Genomic DNA, 22,142 nt, shown 5'->3' with positions numbered 1-22,142 from the left:
CTGCAGACTGCAGACTTTGCCCTGTCAGCTTTAAATCCAGCTGCTGAGGTGCTCCTGTGAGGGTGGTGGGCTTGCTCAGACCTTTCATGGGGCTTTGATTTGGCTCTTCCTTCTTCAAGTGCCCCAATTAAAATTTTCCCATGCAAGATTTTTTTGGGCGCAGCAAGCAAAGGCTGACAGCCTTGGAAGGTTCATTCATCTGCCACTCAATCCTAATTCAAGCCTCACTCAGCTTTTCCATGAGCAGAATTGGGCTGGGAGCTGTGGGGCTGATGGGCTCTTTGGTGTGTGTTTGCCAGCCCTAAAGCTGTACCCTAAACCAGGGAGCAAGAACTGCTGAGCCAAGGACTTGAGAAGGGCAAGGGGAGAGTGGAGATTTTCCCAAATCCCTAAAGTTTCCATTGAGTGCTGGTTCTCAACTGTTTGCCTGTCTTTCTTCTTGCATTTAAGATTTAAAATGTTGGGAAACGGTGGTGTTCTGCTTTTGGAATGGCAGCTTAACTCTCCTGTAATCCCCAGCTGTTATGTCTCAGTGACAGTAACAGGAATCTGGAGGGAGCTGTGGTTTGGTGCCAGGGTGAGAGGTGTTTGTCTTGCCTTCCCAAGGAATTTAGGAATTGCTGTACTACATCATCCCTCCTGATTACAGAAGCTTTTACTGTCCTTCAAAATAAGCCTTGTTCTCTTCTCCCTGTCACCCCAATCTGCGTCTCCTCTGTGCTGGACTGTGCCCAGATCAATATTCTCCAAACCCTTTGATTCTCACATGTGCCACAAAATCTGTGGCCTCTGCTCTGTTTGGGTGTAATTAGAGAGACCTCATGTGATGGCTCACCTGCTTGTGGCTGTTACAGAGCACATTTCCTTGCTCTCTGTCTTGGCATGTCCCCACACTTTATTGGATACTCAGAGATGAAATCTGGTTTTCACTTCATTAAGTGACTCTGAAACATGGACACAAACCAAAGCCCAGGCAGATGACAGGCTTGATTGTGCTATGTATGTTTTTTCACTTCTCTGAGTGGATGAGTTTGTAGCTTTCATAATGATGTTTGGCTGGTGTCTGAATGGGCTGAGATGGCAGGTTGCCCACAGTGTTGTGACTGATCTAGAATGAGCTGGGAGCCTCCACATCCTGGGGAAAGAGGGACTTGGCAGGCACCACGTCCCATCTCCTAATGTCCTTGGCTCCAGGAATTTCTCATTTCTTTAGCAGAGAAGCCCAGTCAGGCCCAGCATGCCGTGAAACAAATCTGCTGCAGATGAAAATGGCATTCTTGCTTCTTAGCTGATCCCATTTAAATGGCAGCATGAGCCTGGAGATCATCTGCTGTGGGCACTCTTTTTTCTGAGCTCGTGCACACGGGTGATTTGCATGGCCATCATTTCCTAAAGTGTCATCTGCCTCAGACCAGATGTTCACCCTTCCTCCACTGAGATTCTACACTTTGCTTCTTGTTCCTCACTCTTGCAATAAATCTCTTGTAGACATTATCAGGCAGACTGAAACTAGACATTCTCCCTTTGAATGACACACATCCTGCTAATACCAGGGTAGTTAATCTTGCTGAACCCTCCCCAACACAGCCTCTGCTCTTCTGGCCTCCAGTCCCTCCCAAAATCCTTTTTTCAGGCCTTGGCACACCCAGGTGTAAGATGGAGGTGAGGGATACCACAACCTTTGTTGAGTGACCCCCAGCTAGAGGAGCATTTAAAGCCTCAATGTGAAGGTTGGTGTCCTGCAGGAATTATTCTTTCCCACTGTCAGATCAGCATGAATTCTTGCAAAGCTCAGCTGCAGGTTGACTAGAGGAGCTGGGGACAGCAGCAGCCCCCACAAAGGGTGTGGGTGTGGTGTTATGGGATCATGTAAATACTTTTATGACCATCCTCCATGAGGCTGGGACTAGGACATGGTCTATTTTATATCACAACATATAAAAAGAAGTTCCTGGCTATATAATATATTTTTACCAGCTACCCTGGTACCTTGAAAGCATCTCCAGTTTTTGTTGCCTATGTTTCTTTTCCTGCATTTAATTCTGCCTCTGAAGTTCCTAATTCTTCCTGCAAAAAGTGAAACCAGCAATCACACACCAGGAGAAGACTCTGACATCTTGAGTTGCTAAAAATGTACAACATGTTGCACAGTAAAAGGAAAACTTCCTGTCCTGTTCCCCTCTTTCCTCCCCCTGTGCCCACCAAACATTTCTATGATGTAAAGATAATGTGGACAGAAACTTCTATTCTAAATTTCCTTTTTCTGACTGAATAGGGCATGTCATCCCTACTGTAGGATTACTTTCAGTTATGATGCTGTCTTTGAAGATTTATTGTTCTTTAAATATTTCTTGGATACTACATTTGAATTTGATCCCCTTTTTTTTTTTTCCAAATAGCATGAATCCTGTGCATTGCTCTTGTGCCTTTCTTCCTGTAACATGAGTCAAATGATGCAACTAATTATAAGGAAATGAAAGGTTGTCTGGTGTTTATTAAGCCTTGACAGTGTGGTCTGTGCCTTGTGGAACAGGAAATCACAGTCCCTGCTTCAGTGCTTTCATGAGTTGAGTAGGGCAGTGAGTATCACATCCAAGACAAATAGGTCTGGTGAATCAGACCACCAAACCTTGGTCTTGAAGCTGTTTGTTACAATTTGTTGGTGACTTTGTTTGAAAGCTCTCACCAAAGCGATGTTTCTGCAGGGACACAAATGGAAGGAGTATGGTCAGGCACGTAAGAAATAGCAGATTTTATGCATGGGTAGAAGGTGAGACTTCCACAAGAGTGAGCAAAAGAGAGAAGCTGCTTAGGAGCCTGGAAGGGAGCACAGGGAGTAAAGGGGGAGGATGAGTTGTTGGGGAGATGTGAGTGGGAGGCAGGAAGCTTGGGTTTGGAGTCGTGGGTGAAATGCGGCCAGTGGTGTGACTGAAAAATGAGATTGGGCACCAGTGCATATAGGAAAAAGCAGAATTGCAGGGGAGGTGGATTGGGCAGACAGAAAGCCAGTGAAAAGCAAAAAGCACCAAGGCTGGACTGTGGATAGATGTGAGTTAGATCAGTCCTGGATTCCTGAAAAGAAAGCTTGAGGTTTCACTGAGCAAATAAGAAGTGAGCAAAAGCAGATGGCAGAGTGGTTTGAGTCCCTGAAGATAAACAGGAGAGTTCACTGCTGAGCAACTTCAGTGTTCCTGACAAAACATTAAATAAGTCATTCAAACTAGTTTGGTTTTGTTTTTTTCACTTTATTTTCTTTATTTTGTAGTGCAAAGCATGGCTGAGTTTAGCAGCTAAGGTGGACCTGGACCTGACCTGGGAGGTGGAACTGGGCCAGGATGGTTATTCCAATTTAAGGTGCAGGGCAGAATGTGCTGTTCCAAAGCATGGATTTGGACTCTCCCTTAGATCCCCTTCCCTCAGTCCTCAGGGACCTGCCCTTAATGTAGGCAGTGCAGAGTAAATAAAACAGGAGTAGAGGCAGAGGGAGAGCCAGTGCAAAGCCTGCAGCCTGTTTGCAGGCACTGAGATGTAACTCCTGCATGGAGCTGGCAGCTGGGGCTGCACTTGGCAGAGCAGGGCCTGCCAGGATTACGGCTTCTTTCCTAGCTGTGTTTTTCTCAGAGGTTGATTTACATAATGTAGTGCAGTGATGGGGTGCTGACATGTGGCATGGCTGAGTTCAGCTCTGGGATGGCTTATTTGCCTTCATGCCCATCAGCTGGCACTGGCAACTGCATTTTTTATTTAAAAAAGGGAACCTCCCAAGTCTCCTTGCCATACCTGCCAGCTCATCAGCAGGAGATGGGACACCAGATCCCTGACTCTCCTTGCAGTGTCTCTGGATTAAGACTTGGAGATGATAATGCTCAGGAGAGACAGACACTGCAACCCAGCTGGATAATTTCCCTCGTCTGCTGGTTGATGCATTTTTCAAATGGCTGCAGTGTCAATGAAGTGAGCTGATGCATGTGCCAAGTTCCTATTGAACTTGTCCTGCTCTTGCTTCCTAGCACAAATTCCCACCCCAATCCTGTGTGTAATGGGTCCCTTTGCTGACACAGTTCCCTGCAGTGCTTGCACACTGCTGCTTGCTGGGATGGTTCCATGGCTTTCCCTAACCCCTCACAGCTGAGGAAGTTGGTGGCCTGGCCTGCAGGGAGGCTCTCCAGGGGCTGAGTTGCAGTTTGAATTGCTGCTAGTGAAGTCCAGGGTAAAGAAGCAAAAAAGACTTTTGCATAATATCCTTAGATGTGTAATTCAGCTGTGCAGTGAGATGTTCTCCCCTCAGACCCTCACATCCCCCCTAGGCCCCACTCTCTCCCCCTGGGCCCTCCTGGCTGACCTTGGTCTCCAGGCAGTACCAAGGTGAGGCCTAATCAGGGAAAAGGGAGGGAGAGCCTCAGGAGCACCTGTGTTCAGGCATAGCAACAGGGGAAGGAGCCAATGGGTGTAACTTAGGAGAAGCCCCTCCAGGGCCTCCACACTGGTCCTGCTCTTGCTTCCTAGTACCAATTCCCACCCCCGATCCTGTGTGTAATGGGTCCCTTTGCTAACACAGTTCCCTGCTGCTTGCTGAGGTGGTTCCGTGGCTTTCCCAAACCCCTCACAGCGGAGGAAGTTGGTGGCCTGGCCTGCAGGGAGGCTCTCCAGGGGCTGAGTGCAGGGTGGCATTCCCTGGATGAGCAGTGGTGGGTGGCGCGTTCAGCTGTAGCTGTGAAAAACTCAGGGAGCAGAACTGACTGCCAAGCCCAGAGAGGATTTTTTTTGGAGCAACTGGAGTGTAGAGCTTAGGCTTGCAGAGCTGGGAGTGCCAGGTGAACTATGAATTAATGTGTAAAAAGCCCCGGGAAAGTTCACAATCGTGTATGTTATGAAGTCAATACCCAAGTTATGTTGGGTCTATTGAGCTGGATACATTTCCTGATCCTTGGACTGCCCTTGAAGCTTTCCTTCGCCTCTAGTGTGACTTTCTGTTTTTACTCTACCCCCTCATCCTCCAGCACAGTAACAACACCTTGGTGTATTTCTTCACTCACTGCAAGCTAAACAGGGACAAGTTTTACAGGTGCTGAGATTAAATGGGGTCTTCTGGAGCGTTTCAAGAGGGACCAGGCTCCTTGAGCAGAGTGGAAAGGGTCCAGGATTGCAAATGGGCACTAGACTCAGAGGGGTGAGCAGTCCTCCACGTCTCAGGTGCCTGCAAGCGGTTGCTAAACAATCCACCACAGAATGGAAAAAGGTTGCAAATATATGGAATAATTTCTTTGGCTACCTTTGAGCTATGAAAAAAAATATATAGCTGTGTAATTTACCCAAAGTATGTGTAGGATACAGTGCCATTTTTTTGGAGAGCTCTTTTAGTGTTTGGTGCTAAGGAAGAGTGGGTTTGCTAGGAGCCTTTTCAGAGCAGGCAGGAGGTGAACCTTCAGCTACTTTCTGTACCTTCAGACTGGGATTAAGTAGATAATCTGTTGCTTGGGGCTCAAATATTGTGGGTTGTTCGCCTTTGCTCTGAGAAGGAAGGACAGCAAAAATTTTAGAAAATGTAGTAGGTTATTACAGGCAAACAGTCACACTTTGATCACTTGCTGGCCAAGTACTGCCTTGAATCCTGGCTGCATCAGGTTGGGATTGTCCACAGTGAATCTGCAGGGCTTTATTACACAAAAGGCGTGGCTGTGGCAGTCTCTGTCTCTGAAGGTGATGCTGAAGGTGGTCTCCTTCCACTTGGGCAGCATTGCCCAGAGTCAACACCGTGAGTGAGGGCTTTCCCTTTCTGTACTGGAGCTGGAAGATGAAACATCCTTTGGGAAGGTCAAAAGAAGGGCTAGAGAGAAAAGTGGGAAAGCAGACACCATTAAGTGCCTCTTTGATCCTGGCTTTTCTTCCATGATTGTCTGGAGTGGGGAAGGAACTGATCCAAGCAATCCTTTCCAGCCCTTGACCGGTGCTTTCTCACTCACAATTGCTTTTCACAGTCACAACTTTAAAATGGATATTTGCATAAACAGGCATGAGCTGGACCAAAACAATCACAAAAGAAAAGCTGGTTGGAAGCTGTTTCTAGTAGCACTGTCTGCAAACAAAACAAGATGTGCAGCACAAAACCTATTAACTCGATTTGCTATATTTATGCTTTGTGTGTTCAGGAACAGCATGTTGCTATGGGCCATCGTGTAATCCAAATTGCCTTGCAGGGGCTCAGAGGTTTAAACCATTCCAGAAGTTTCACAGCACTTTCTTCCCTCCAGAGGCCGCCTGGCAGCACTGCAGATTTCCACATGTGATTTTCATCTAAGGTCTTCCCTAGCTATATATAAATCATGGCAGTGAAATCATCTGAGGATGCTAGGAACTCTGAAAAAAGCCCTTTGGGGCTGGGATGTAAACAGGCCTTTCCTGATGGGATTTCATTTATGTTTCATTGAGGTTAAATTCTTCCCTTGGCTACACTAGGCTGTTCTTAAAATAAATGGCTTAAAACTGGGTTCGGGTCTGTTTTTTTGGTTTTTTTTTTAATAAATGCTCTTTCATGTCAGAGCTACACTCGGTCAGCTCTGCCTGAAAGGTTGAGGTTCTATTTCAGGTATTCTTCAGAAAGTGTCTGTTGGTGCTTTGTCCATGACATGAGTACCTGGGAAGTCTTCATATGGTTGCTCTGAGAACGGGGAAATGGTGCCTTGTCTGGCTAAAGACACAAAAGAGGGAACTTTTTATTTGTACCAGAACTTTGGAGTCACTCACCACATTGGTAAGTGTCCAGCATTGGAGTGCTGGTGCAACTGCTTTTGAGTACATTTGGATTAGCAGGAAAAATAATGGAAATGTGGTGTTGCTTTTATTTAATTTTTTTGCTATAAGTTGGAGTCAGCAACTTCTGCTGGCATGGCAAACCATGTGTTACTACCCCAGCTGACAGAATAGGTGCATATGCAATTAGTCCTGAATTAAAACATGAGAGAAGTGTTTTGTTAGCATTGGCTCAGATGTTGTAGGCCAGAAACTCGCACACATTCAGTAAAATTTGGCATAACTGAATGGATTTTCGCCCAAACCTTGTCATCCATTACCTCAGGGCTCTGCAGAAACCTTTCAGTGGCCACCTATTCCTAACAGCTGTTAGTACCAAAGACTGGTTGCTGATCAAAGGTATGGGGCATTTTGTTTTTCCTTCAAATACTAAAAACTTTTTTATTTTTGGTGCCTGATATTAGCAGTGGGTAAAAGGGATTAATTCCTTCTGAACTAAGTGGACTTTTAAAAAAATGCAGCAGGTGGATGATGTAGTGCTGCTCCAGCTCTCCTTTAATGTCAGAGAGTGGAATGTAATTGCATCAAGTAGTGGTTTTGAAAAATCAGATGTCCATTAGTGCATAATTAGGGAGTTAATGATGTGTTGCCAAACATGTGGTGACCTCTTTTTCTCCACCAGACTTGGAGACTCTGTTGCTTATTGCATTAGTTTCTTGGAAAATGTGCCCCACTGGCTGTGTCTGTTGGGCCTGTCTCTGAGAACTCCTGGAAGTGGACTGAAGCTCTTTGTGATGCTGAATGTGCCTGAAAATGTTATCCCAAGTTCATCTGGGCCCAGCAAGTCTGGGCTGCCTTAAACACAAAGAGTAGAAAAGAAAAAAAAATCAAAATGGAAGGGCAAAAGGGAAATTTGGAGCACTCCATGGATAGAAGTGAGTCAAATTCATACAAAACTGTCTCCAGTGGAATGCAAGGACCTAGCACCCAGTCCTTCCAATGCTTTTCTGGGGTACATACAGAGTACATGATTGTCTGAGGGAATAGTTACAGACTGTCCTTGATCTTTTATTCACCCAACACTGACCTGCTTAGGAAAGCCAGATTATTCACCAAAGTAAGTCTCTTGCAATAATCTTGAATCCAAATGTGGACATTTTAATTGAAAATGGTTGTTGATAAGAAAGGAATGGTCCTTTGTTCGTTTCTGACATGGTATATTGTGTTAGGTCAAGTTCCTTTCTGGTTCGTATTAATGAGATGTCTGCACTGATGATTAAAACTAATAATTAAAAGATTGTTCTCTTTAGCTACAAAATCTCTATCTGTTTGGACAGCAAGTGTTGTCCAGGGTGAGCAATTGCACGTTCTGTCAGACCCAATTTGGGTGTTTGGTTATGGGCTGACAAATAGCTTTGTGCACATTTAAATGTTATTCTGGGAATGATACTGAACTTGGAAATGCTTCATGCAGTGGAAGATGCAGTACAGACCTCAGTGGGTAAAGTAAAACTTACCTACACATTTCCTTATGATTTGGCAGCTACAATTTAGGGTGTTTTTAGGATAGCCAGGTGAACTTTTGGATGAAAGGATTTTTGTCTCAAATCAATCTTGGATAACCTTGATCTGTAAGTGTGTGGCATATCTTTGTACTGCTGAGTTCCTTTTCTTTGTCATGTTCAAGTATTCTGCTTGTAACTTCTCCCTTTGTTTTCATCACAAACTCTCATTGTCCTGTTTTCTTCCATGGCAGCTTTCACACGGATCTGCCTCTGTCTCCTGGAAGATTAAATGATCTATGTCTCCCTTTTCCTGTCCTTTTTGGATATAGTGTGTTTCCCCCATGAAAAATGAGGCATGCTTGCTAATAAAGATGAGTTGTGTTATGTCCTGCTCTAGATGGTCTTACAGTGTTACTTTTACAAAAGCTGCCTTTGCTGGAGCTGAGTTAAGGTTTACATCTATACAAGAAATATGTCTTGCTCTGCTCAGTCTGAAAAGTCCTGAGTTGTGGCATGCTGCAAAGGCTACTGCTCACATTAAATACCTATTGGGCCCAATCCTTGGCTTGCATAATTCTGCAAACTCTGTATGTTGATGCTGACTTGGACCATGTTCTTATTTGCTTCAGCTTATTACTCACAGCACCAAACTGTAAATCAAGTTTTAGAGTGACTCAGAATTCTTCTGTTTTCAGAGTAAGTCAGGATTATAGCTGATTTCACCACCTCTGAAATTCACTCTTGGTGCTGAGCATAATACAATCATAGAAAAATACAAGATAATGCTTTGCCAGTCCTCCTTCACTTGAGGTTTGAGGGGCAGGGGAAGATCTATAAAAAATTAGCGATTATAAAACAAAATGGTGCCCCATTCCAGAGGAACACAGAAGTACTTGGGAATTAGAAAGTGATAACTTCTTTGCAATGGCAACAATAAATATTTGATAAACATAAGGGGAAAGAGAAAAAAATCTTCTTGTCCCCACTTTAAGAAAGTCTTACTGGATGTTTATCTGCTGAAGAATTTATTTTAGAAAATTGTGATTGGTTTTTGTGGATGAATTGGCTGCTGGGAGGTTGCCAAGGTTCTCATGACCTGTTGGGCCTTGCAGGGGGAAATGCAAATTCCCCGGTTTAGCTCTGCCTGGGGATCAGCTGTGCTGTGCATGGGAATGAAACACCTTGACTCAACTGCATTCAGTTTTGAGTTTAGTCCTTCTAAAGTAGAGTGTCGGAATAGAAAATCCAGATATTTTTCTGTCTGAAATTTCCTGTGATTCCTCTACCAGTTTGAGAAGGAAATACAAGTTTTCTCCAATGATGCTGGCCTGTGTGAGTTCTGTTCTGTTCTGAACAAATGTCTTTGCTGGGAGAGTGGATTTTTTTTGTGTTCTCCTTTTGTTTATTTAAGATGGCAGAGAGGGCAGACAGAATGTCAGGAATTGATGAATTTAAAAAAGCTAAAAGTATAATAATTTAAAGTAGGCAGAAAGGGGTGTCACCATTTGACAATTTAAGACCTTAAAAATCTTTCCCATTTTGAAATCACAAACAATCAGGCTTGTTTTGGTTGAGCTGGGCGAGGGAGGATTTTCTGTATCTTTGTTTGAGAACAAGTCAACTAAAACATGCCTTTTTAAAATTTCTAACTCTATCTCCCTTTCCCCACTTTAACTGTAAACCAGTGAAATAGAAAATGCAGATAAGGTAGCCATGAACAACAGGTAGGCGACTTGGGAAGACTGCCTTAACTTTGAAATTCAAATTGTGCTAAAATTAATCTTTTCCAGCAAAACACTCATTTGAATTAATTGGTGTGTTACTTTATTTTATTTTCCCACATAATACAATTTATTTTAAGCTTCCTATTTGTTTAAAGATCTTATCTTTGATTGATGGCTGGGATATTCCATAAGTAAGCAGGGTTTTTTTCTGAAATGAAAATGTAGTGAATGAAGTCAAGGAATCATACCATCATACCTTTGCTGCTCTTTAAAAGACTATTTTTAATCTTGACATCCTAAATAACTGTTTAAATCATCTGCAAGAAGAAATATATCAATACCATGATCTTATATTAAAAAAAACCCACCAGGTGTGACTGGCAGAGTATGTGTATTTATAGCTTCTCTATTGCTGCTGTAATCTACATTCATTTCTCTGTGACTCCAGAGTTGTACAAGCAAGACTGCATCTCTTAAAAGCATTTGAATGATTACTTGTTCATGTCAGTGGGTGTAGTGATGCAAAGGAAAATTCTTTTCCTTTCCTCCATTAATATACCCTGTAAATAAATGCTTGTTTATTCTTCATTGTGCATATTAATTCTGTAGAAAATCTCTGATCTCTTATGGCCTTGGATGAACTGTCTTTTTTTTAATTATTATTATTATTTTTCCTAGATGCCCTTTTAGAAATGGAAAAAGCACTTAAAGTTTTTCTGTGGCAAAAGATGCTGCCAAGTGTTACAAGCAGTTCAATTAGAATATGCTTATTTTAGAAGGCTGCTTAAAAGAGGCTTAACAGTAGGAAAAATTGGTGCAAACTCTGCTTTTTAGAAGTGGTGCACCTGGGTTCTGATACATTATGCTCATGTGAAGAGGACAGGACTGGGTCTTTTTGGAGCACCCATTTAGCTGTCGGCAAGTGATTAAGTGGCACTCGAATGGGTTCTGCAATATGTGGAGAAGTCTGATCTTTGGCTTCTTAAACTAGAAACTGCAAAGTAATAATGAAGGAAAGAAATATGTGGAATGCAGTTAATAATATTTTGGGTTTGCAATTTTCCCACTCGTTTTATTTTAGACTGAAAACAAACTGCGTCCGTAGTGAATCAGAATCATCAGCTACCTAGAGATATTTCCATTAAAGGTTTCTACTGCAGTATCTTTTTAGAAACTCTTTTTTAGTTTTCTTTAGAAGGAAAATGTGCTGACAGTCACGGAGTTTAAAAAAAAAATTCCTTTCCCCACTATATTTTTCCCAGAGGATTATTTTTATTACCGATGTGCATGAATTACAGTAGGATGCAGTAGCTGGATCAGGCATTAATACAACCCTTCAGTGTAACATTTCAGCCCTAAGATTAATCTAAATCTACCCAGGCATCTAAAAGCAAATGAGAGGAAGTAGGAAATGAAGGCAGGGGAAAAAAAAGAAAAGGAAGAAGAGATCTATCTTGGGACCATGATTTATATAGTTTTCCTGGATTATTCTGCAATCTGTGAGCACTGAAATAGTCTCTGGATTCTGTAGAAATACAACCCAAAACTTTAAGTGCTAAAAAAGCCTTTTCAGCCAGCCCAGTGGAGCCTGTGTTCCACAACAGCAGGACAGTGGCTTGTTTGTTCTTCATCCTCTTTTCTGCAGCACGTTGATGATGTCCTAGGCAAGGCTGGGCATTGCATTTTTTCTTGGGGCAGGAAGATTTGAGGACCTCTCATTGAAAGCTGCAGAGACAATGGGCAAGGACAAGATGTCAAGGTCACTAAAACTTGACTTCTTGTCTTATTGTCAGAGCCCAAATCCTTGTGTCTCACTTTTACCCTTCTCCTTCATCCCTGAGCCTTTTAAAACACGTGGAAATGCAGAACTAATTTTAGGAGCTTTTGGTGGTTTAGAGAACTATGATAGTCTGGGCCCTGGGAACCCTGAGGCAGACTCCTCCTGCTCTGAGCTCTTTCTTTCCCCTGGAGTGCTGAGATGGCAGGGAATGCTGTCACTGCCTGTTCCCACACAAATGTGCAGTGCTTAATGTGACAGTGTCCCACCCGCACTGGGGGCCTCCAGACAAAAATTAATAAAGAATGAAGGTGATAACAATTTTTTTTTTGAAGAGGCACAGCTGATCAAATAAACTCCTGCCATGCTTAAAACTTAACAACAACAACAACAACAAAAAATCCATTTGGAAGGCAAAATTTGGCACACAGCACCTGCCCTGAATTTTTTTTTTTTTATTTTCTAAAGTAGCACATCTCTTTGCTGACGCTTGACTGCAGTGACTCATCATAGGAGGCTAAATCAGCCATGTAGAGTAATGCAGCGTGACTGATTTAGCCAGCTCTGATGCAGCATGATGAGAGTAACTTTAACCAGGAATTTCAGCTCTTTCTCCCCTCCTCTCCCAGGCTAAGAACAAAGGGAAAGTTAAACATCTCTCCAGCAGTCAAGTATCTTGCTTCAGGGCAAAGCTTTTTGTTTGTTTTCTGTCAACTAAGGGTCTTGTGTGTAAGAAATAAACATCAAGATCTTGAAGCATAACTGTGGAGGGATGTGCAGGCAGAGCTTGTTAAAAAACATCTGAGTATGACAAGTCTTTAGTGCCTCCTTCATCTAGGACACTTACCCAAATGTGTGGTGAGGATTTTTGAGGGCAACCCCTTAAAATATTGCCTTGTGTGGTGTAATATACATAGAATATAGCCAGGTTTTATAAGCTTACACAGAATGAGTGCTGGCAAAGTGTGCCTGACCTTATGAGACCTGAACAAATTCCATCAGCCCATCCAGTATCAGCTGAGCCCTGCTGGCTGTCTCTGGCCACTTCTTGTGCCCTTCTGAGCAGAAGCATCATCCTGCCCCAACACCTTTTGCTTTAAGCTTTAATCTTTAAGCATAAAGAATTTGTTTCACAAATTGAGCACATTGGACCACAGGAATTGTCCCAGGTGAGAGTCTTCTCAGGACTGAGAAATTTGATCATAGGTTTGAGCTTTTATTCTTGGATGCTCTGCATATTTTGCTGAGGCAAAGGAAATTGGCTTTTTACCCCAGCCACTGAAATTCAGAGCAGACCACAGTGCAGAATGTCAGGCAAAATGTGCATTTTGAGATGAAATGGAGGAGGAGTAGGCTTAGAGGGGGAATGAGGGCTTGTGTTCTCATTTTTAGAAAAATCAAGTGGATTCAAGTTCTGCTGAACAGGAGTGGCCATATTTTGCAGAGGGGAAATAATCCTGTTCAAGAATATAATTGGCCTGTTTGAAATAACCAGCATCACTTGAAAGTGGATCCTAAAATGGAAGAACAGAAAATAGAAAGGTAGGAAGAAGGAGCTTTTCTAAACACTTGTTTCTCCAGATGTTTGGCTGAATCACGTCAGTGAAGCAAGTGTGAGTGGTTTTTACTGTTCTTTCCAAATTTAGATATTAGGGTAGAGATGAGGAACTCTGCTTACACAGTCTTTTCTCCCTTGGATATGGTCCCTTCTTACTGATTATCAGTGATTCAGGAGTCTTGCAACAAAGTCTTTTTGTGCAGGTAATCTTTCAATCAGCCTGAAGTGCTGGCCTGTGTATACATACATATATATACACTGGTATAAAAATATCTATTCTTTTCTTTTTAAGACAAAAGGTACACTGAAGAAAATGGGTTTAACTTCACAATTACCTTAAATCCTACCTGGGATCATCTTCTGAGCCCAGAAAAATCAATTGTCAACCCTTAGTCCAATGGAACATCTTGAGAAATGACATCTGATTTTACATTTTTTTACTATATCCAAGAGTTTTGATATGAAAGAAAAAATTTTAGCCTCTGAATTCCATAAATAACCTCCTCCAACTGCATGTGCAAAGGCAAAATTCATGATAGTATATACAGATACTTTTTTCTCCCTTATTGCTGTTCTGTGGGGTGTAGATGAGTGGTGACACCTGTTTCTGCACAACAAATGCTGGTTCAAATCCCTCTCCTGTGCTGGTCCCCATGTGCTAGTTTTGAAATACTGATTGCATCTTTTCTCAGTGTTTGTTGCACAATACTACGTGAATTATTTTAGATATTAATGAGATAATGATTGTGAGCTGCACATTGCTCTGCAGCCTGAAGAATGTCAATGCAGAACCAGAAATTCTTCAGCTGGTCTACATCTTGTTAGACACAGTGGTTGTCAGCACAGCTCATTGCAGATTGTGCTGTAGGGCCCAAAATATGTCATTTTGGTGATAATTTTGTATAAGATGTATGATTTTAGTTCCTTAAGTGAGCTAGGAAACAACATCAGAAATCCTAATTTCTTTTTGTTTTGCTCTTGTATGATCAAAGTAAGTGGGAAGCAGAATTGTGTGGTGAACAGTGAGGAGCACAGGCATATTATCCCTTCACTAAGAGTCAGTCTTTGTTTGGCTTACTGGCCAACCACCCCAGAAATCTACATTGAATCCAGGAGAAATACCTGAATCTGCCTCTTTGTGCTGAAGGCTAGAGTGCAATTACTGTGTTTAATAGCAAGGCATGAACTCCAGGCAGGAGAACAGGATGGCATAACCAATGCAGGGGCAGAGAGGGCAGGAGGGGTGAGGGATTCGTGTGTGGGTTGGGGTTCTGCAGATGGGAGAGGGAGGTTTGTGGACACAGGATGAGAAAAATGAGGGCGGATATTCAGGAACTGAATAAGGAGAAACAAGACTTCAGCAATTTGCTTATTAAACATAATATTTGAAAAGCTGCACCGATTTTTTTTTTTTTTTACTCAACTAATATTTTCTGCGCTTTCTTCAGTTTGTATCTTTGTGCATACTTAAAATATTACTCCCCTGTATAGCTGCTTTAAAATATGGTTTATCTCAGATTTTAAGTGTTTTACTCTTGTTTTGTTTTAAAGTTTAAACAGCATTTTATTAAGCAGTTCACTTTTCTTCATCATCACCTACAGAAATTTGAAATATTTTTACATATTTATATTGTATTTCTTTTCATATCTGGATACTTCCTATAGCTGGCTACTTTACAAGCATACTTAGTTCACGAGAATTAAGCGAAATATTAAACACAGGTTAAAAAAATTGTTTCTCTGTGCAAAATTTGAGCTGTTTTTTCTTAGTATTGAGCTCAGTTGTTTTGCCTCATCAAAGCCTGCAGACCCTGAGTTCACGTTCCCACTGCAGTGCCTCCACAACAGAAGTCAGTGGTGAGCAGTGCTCCTCATTGTGTTCCTCCCCAGTGCAAATCCCGTTATTTATGCTTTTTCCCCGGGGCCTGGGCTTAGATCTGGGGTTTAACTCTATTGGGAGGTGATAGATGATCTGTTGTTTTCCTCAGCAAGAACCAATTTAAGGCTGAAACCCTTGTCAGGCCCACTTTTCCCAGCCTCCTCCAACACAATGTCTTTCCAGCCCGAGGCCATCCTCCTGCCCACTGCTGCTCCTACAGGACGTTTGAATTTTATGTTGAGGCCAATGATGATTGTCTTTATTAACTGAAGGTGTTTATAAAGCCATTCTGAGGGAGGGGTGGTGTGTTTGTGCAGCTTTGCAGGGAATATCGTGGCTTGGAGGTGTACTCTGGAGATCACATCCCCTGCCAAGGCTGGGCTTGGATTCCAGCTCCACAGCTCAGGAACTCTGTGTCCTTGGATAAGCTGCTGAACACTCTGTGTCCTCCTGTGTCTGTGAGAATGCTTATCTCACAGGTAGGGCTTAATCAGTGTTTGAAAAGTAATTTGAGATCCTTGATGAAAAGCACTGTGCAAGAAGAAAATATGTGACCACACAGGAGCATCTTGGAGATTGTGATCACCCCATTTCCTTTCCTGAGCTTAAGGGAAAAGTGATGAGAGTCTTTTTGAAGCAGGGGGAAACATGCTTCTGTTTGTGTGTTTCTTTGCAGCACAAAGCACCAGCTACCCCTAAACCCAGGGTGTGTTTATCTTGCTTGTGTTGCTCTGTGGTTTCAGTTATCTTTGCAGGAAAATGACTGCTCTGGCTCCCGAGACCTCTTTAGCGATTATGACCTGAGTTAGTTCACAACCACCATCCTTTACAGGGCTTAATCAATAAGCCCTGAAAGCAAACTAATCTTCATTTACTTTTGGAGGCCACTGCAGGAAAAGGAGAATTGTCAGATAAATGCTGAGAATCAGCATTCCTACCTCAAGGCCAAGGGTCAGATATTGGTACACAGGGAGATTGTAAATACAGTTTGGTCCAACAGATGCTAAAATGAGAATGCTGGAAAATTACACCTCCAGGGGACATCACTTAAATGCATGCAATCACTGATAAGAAGCTTCTTTATTACCAAAAGAATGAATTTAAAAACCATATATAATTTCTCTTCGTGCTTAAGGGAGTGAGGGAAGAGAGTGGACTATTAGGTGGCTCAGTGGAATATTGTATTCATACTGGGCTGTTTACTGAAGGATGGGAGGCAGACTGTCCCGGGTAAAATACCAATCTGATGGAGTTTTAGCATGGTTTTCTTCCTGTTAAGGAAAATTTTCTCTGTACAAACTTGGTTCCCAGTATGGAGTTGTTATCAGTTAAATGTGGAAGGGGGAGTGGGTACCACAGAGATTCTGCATCATGGATTGCTACACTGTGTGATGTAAATGAGCAAAACTCTGTAGGTGCCTTCCCAGCTTCATTGCAGAATATGTCTCCTAGCTTTAGAAATGTGATTTTTGAAGTATACACATCATCTCCACATGAAAAAACAGGCTTGGCATGCTGGAGGGTCTGCCTTTGAAAAATAAACCTTGTGCATGTTCACTATAAACAGAGGGCTAATGGTATTGGCAGGGTTTTATGTGGTAATCAGTCTTAACCCCACTGCGTTTGATGACTCCTCTTAAAAGTCAACTTTTCTTAATTTTGTTGTTCTTCTCCTTTTAAAATGGGAAACATTTGAATGAGGAAACAATATTGTAACTGTGTCTGTTCTCATATGCCTGGCCTCTAGGATAATAAATATAGGGTTTCCTATTAAAAGAAATAAGTCCATTTAGTAGTTTCTTCCCTATTTTTAATAAAATCAGGTGAATGCTGGCATGGACATTTGCTACATATGATTCTAAAAGTAGAATCAAAATTTCTTTGCTGTACTCAGCATGTGTGTTCTGTGTGTTTATGTTGAAGTAAATGCCAAAACTTTCAACTATTGTGCTTGAATGTTACAACTTTTTGGCAATCTTAAGAGGCAGAACCTTCTGATTTTGTCTGAGACAGATGTATATGGCCTTGCCTTGTACACATTACTTTCGAAAATTGAGAATAGCCTCCTCATTAGTTAAGAGAAAACTTGACATGGAGAAATTGATGGTTCAATAGTAATTTAATTTTGTGCATGTATAATTTTGAATGTGCTGCCTGCAAATGTCCCCTTTTGTCCACCATCCTCTTTGACTGGTGCATCACTTCATTAGGAATACCTGCCAGGAAAAATCATTATATGGAGGGTCTTCATGTAGCTTTTCATTGGGTGAATAATTGAGTTCCTAGAGGACCTATCTGATTTGAAGGCCAAAACTTTCTTGTAATGTAGACTATGTAAAAGTAGTATAAATCACAGTGAGAGATGAAAGGAGGCATTTAAATATACTTCCAAGAAAGAAAGAAGCTGCAGTGTAGTCAAGTCTTTTGATTGTTCACTAGCCAATTACCCATGTTATTTAGGAATCATCTTGATATCAATCTTTTGAAAACCCTTTTGCACATTGATGATCTCACCCTACTTCTTAAATTCACCTTTCAAAAATATACATCTTAAAAACAGTGACTGATTTATTGAATTTAAATGTGCTTCACCTTATCAATTTCTTTTGCTGAGCCAACTTTATTTCCCCTTCTCATCCCAATGCTGTGGATAATTGACAATTGATGATAAGCTTTACAGAGGAGATTAGGATAACATTATGTTTCATTAGTTTGGAGTAATGCAAAAGTGCCTAACCATGGATAAAAGACAATGGTACAGCTCTTGGCCTGCAGAATGTGCCATGTGTGAGGTGAAGAAAAGGTTACACATAAAAGCAGAATCATAGCTGTATTTATGTAGGATTACAGAACTATAAATTACTTACAACTTTTTCTCCATCAGCTTTCCCAACCTGATAAAACTTGTCTTTTGCTGATGCACAGAAACTGATCCCCATATCCTCCTTATTTTCCTTTCCTATTCCTTCCTTTTCTATCTCCTCTGTCATGAACATGTTATTCTAACAGCAGACTAGAGAATCTTGGTGTTTTAGGTGCAGTTATTTCAGGAAAAACTGTCTTGAAAACAAGAAAATTCTTTTTAAGAAATAGTGAGATGAAGAGTTGAGCAGCAAAAAATCTTCCTCAGACAGAGATTTGTTAGTAATTCTTAGAAGTCTTTGTTTCTGGATATTTACTGTCTCTATAGTCCACCTGAACTGACCAGATTTTAGGTTTAGATTATTAAGGGCCAGTTTTAGTCTTTGCATCCTGTAATCTCTTAAAGGCTGTTAATATAGACCATCCTGATTGATTAAAACAGTTCAAAGGAGAAAACAGTTAAGATCTTCATGTTTAACTCTTGATTTTCTGGGGGCTGATGATCAGTACCTGAGGCGTTGACTGCTGTTGCAGGTTCTGTAAATATTTGTTGTGACTTTTTTATGTTGCTCTTAACAATGCACAATTGATAATTACGTGTTGTGTTTTTCTGAGCCATTCAAGCAATTCATCCTTAAGAACAAACAAACAAACAAAGCACATCAAAAACCCCACCCAAATCCCTAAAAACAAACCTCAACAAAAGGTTGAAAAAAAGAAAGAAATTGAAAAGAAATATGAAACATAAGAGATTAAATAAGGAAAGGCTATTTGAGTATAGCAGTTGAGGCAGTGAAAGAATGAAAACATGTCATGAGCAGGCAGATGAATCTAAATGCCCTCTAGTCATTGTCATGGGAACTTCAGCAGGTTTTGGCCTTAAAAGCTAAAGATGGCTTGCATTTATCTCATTTCTCTGGATGCAAATTGAGTTTCTGACACTTTGAAATCTCTGCAAAAAGCCTTGAAGGGCAAAAGTGGTTTTATCACAGTAAAAGTTAACGTGAGCACCCTTTGGATTTCTGCTGGTGCAGATCCTGAAATAGGGGTGAGTTCTTGAGTCAGGAGCCCTTTGCCTACAGATTTTGGGTTGGGGCTGTCCATTTGGATTTTTGTAATCACTATTTTATTTTTGAGCTGATACCAAGGCTACAATGGATGGTTGATCTTTTGGAGCCAATTGCTTTGGAACTCCTGCATAACTGGAAGAATTTCTCCCTTCTGAACATGTCCTGAAAATAAGGGTTTTTTTATCCTGTGACCAGCTTCAGAAAGTTGATTATCCAGGTTCTGCCACTGTGGAATCAACCTTGGGAAGAACTTATGAAGTTATAATTAGGTTTCTGTCTGCTAAGCTTCAAAATGTACAACTTCCATGAATATATTTGCAGTACTTTTTGTCTGGTTTCTGACTCCTGCCAAGTTCTTGCCTTGAATTTAAGACATCTGTAGGTAGAAAGAGACAGCAGAGCACTTGAGCTTAGATGGACAGAATTGTGGGAGACACATTTCTGCTGCCAAAAGTTCAGCCACCAGTCATCTGTAAACAGATTCCCCTTGCTCACCCCCGAGCAAGGGCAGCACACCTTACTCATGGAGATAGGCAGGGAGGGGTGGCTTTTTTGTTGTTGTTAGTCTTATTCTTAGTGTTTTTTCCTCATAATTTAAGTTTCTTAGAAAGACAAAATGACCCAAGAAAGCATTCATGGGAGCTCAGTGCTTTGATGAACTGGATTTTCACCCGTGGAGACCCATCTTTAAATCCTGGTGTGACTTTGGGATGAAAATGAGCTCTTACCTGTCTGCTCTGGTACTGGATTTTTCTCCTTTGTTTAAAAAGCTGCAGGTTTTGCCTTGACTGGCTGCTGGCAGGTTTACAAAAGGATACTTACTGCTCCTCAGGTGTTTGCAGTGATGGATGCTGTGCCAGTTCTGCAGGAGCCCGTGGTCAGGAGAAAGGTGAAATGTCAGAATCAATCTGCTTTAAAAAAAGACACTTTCTGAGGGAGGCTGGCTCGCACTGAATTTTTAACAACACATTCTTCTTTCCTTTCCTCATATGTATCTAAACATAACTTTATTCAGCTAGGAGAGATCTTCTTGTCTCCCTCCCCCTTAATGCAGGGTTGGAATTCAACAGCAGGCAAACTGGTGTTTACCATGGCAGCCCTTGCCATGTTGACAGTGCTGAGTGATTCTTAAGTGTTCAGTAAATCAGTGAAATTTTCTGAACAGTGGGAAGTTTTGATGTCATTAACAAAAGATGCATGTTAACTAGCAGCTGCAAATTAATTAGAAAAATAAATTAGAAGTTGCTTCTGTTCTTTTTCCTCCTTTCTGCTTCATGCTGTGTGAACCAGCCAGTCTAAAGCAAGGATATCCAATGAACCCAAATGTCCAGAGCTTTTAGGATCTGAATATTCCAGTTTTCCAAACATTCAGTTTTATGTCCTGCACTGGCTGCTTCTAGAATGTCATAGATCAGGTCATTGCCTGTCCTACAGTGGTTTTCGTTGTCAGTGCTCATCTGGGCAATGTCTGAACCCCTGTTAGTTCTGTGCCAGCCAGGACCAGCTCATGTCCATCTGAGCAGGGTCCAGCCTTGCCAAATGGGCTTCACTGTGCTGAGCATCCCATCCAAAACCAGGCAAATGGCATTGGGGAGGGCAAGGAAAGAGCACTAAATGTGCAGTGATACCAATTAATGAGTGTTTGCCTCGTGTTTTGGGATACAGGGATTCATTTCACAAACCTGTTAGGGTTGTGTTTAGAGCAATAACATCCTACTTTCTTTTAAAGGGAAACAGTCTCACCTTTTTTCCATTTGCTGCTTCTAGCAGTGTCAGCTTCTTTAATTATTGCTATTTAATTATGTCTTAGCATTTGAACTCTCCTCATTAACCTTCATCAGACTGAGACACCTAGGATAATGCAACGGCAAAGCCAACATCTTGTGTAATTTTTTTTTTTTATTCCCTCCACCCTCTTCCCAAATCTCTGGAATTCATTAATTGAATGTTAGAGCATCTGGGCCACTTGAGTATTCGAATCATGCAGGAGCATGGGTAGTGTTAGCCTGCTATGGCTCAATAAACCTCTCATTCTCCTCTTCACGGTTCATTTGAATTTTGCAGAAAACTCAGGGAAAAAAAAAAGAAAAAAAGATGAGGCATTCAAATAAAAATGGTGCAGATAATGGTAGGAGGAGATGAGGAACTCAGACAAATGTTTACCCCAAGTACTGTGTGTATGTGGCACTGTCATCCCTTTAATTGAAAAAGAGAATGGGCTTTAGAGCAGAAAGCCACAAGCCAGGCTCTATTCCTGTGTGACCTTCAGCTGTCAGTGGAGCTGTCCTCTCTATCTGAAAGCACAGTTTTTATTTTATGCTGCTAAAGTAGCAGAGCCTAATTTCTCATTTGACAAGTGCTCTCTTATCCTGTGAGGAAAGGTATAATAAAAGTGCAAAATAAAACTATATGTGGCAGTATTACTCCTGATTCTAATGGATTTTAGTAGGATCTTTAATCCCTTTATCTACCATGAATAGATGCATTGTCTATAAAAGAAGCTTTAAGCTCTTTCGCTTCACTTTGGTAACACCTTGGCAATGCAAATATGCCTTTGGAGTGTGCCTCATGATAGTGGAAAATGAAAGTGCAGGAATAAAGTGTAATGACTGTGAAGGGTCTTCTTTAATGTGACTGCTGGACCTAAGCAAGACTTCTGCATTTCCCCCCTCATTTCTTTGCTCTCCACACCACACAGACAAGGTTTTACTGAATTTTCTCCCAACACCGGCTATTCCCAGGTCCTGGCTTGGACAAGGCAGGCACAGAATAGAATACAGGCTGTGTCACACCTCACAGAACTGTATCTCAGACCTGAGGTTTTCCTCAGATCCCTGAGCTGCAGAACTCCTGTGTGAAGCAGAAGCAGGATGAATGCTTCACACTGAGAATTGCCTGTGGTAGGTATGGATGTGCCTGTGGCAGCAGAGAGCTGACCTTTATTGCACAGAGGGAGAAGCAGGGAGAGGCTAAACTCCAGATTTGTCACAACTAAGCATGAGCATTTATCTGAGCTG

This window comes from Ammospiza nelsoni, chromosome 9 (assembly GCF_027579445.1).
Source record: "Ammospiza nelsoni isolate bAmmNel1 chromosome 9, bAmmNel1.pri, whole genome shotgun sequence".
NCBI classification, from domain to species: Eukaryota; Metazoa; Chordata; class Aves; order Passeriformes; family Passerellidae; genus Ammospiza; species Ammospiza nelsoni.
Note: the sequence above shows the minus strand (reverse complement) of the source record.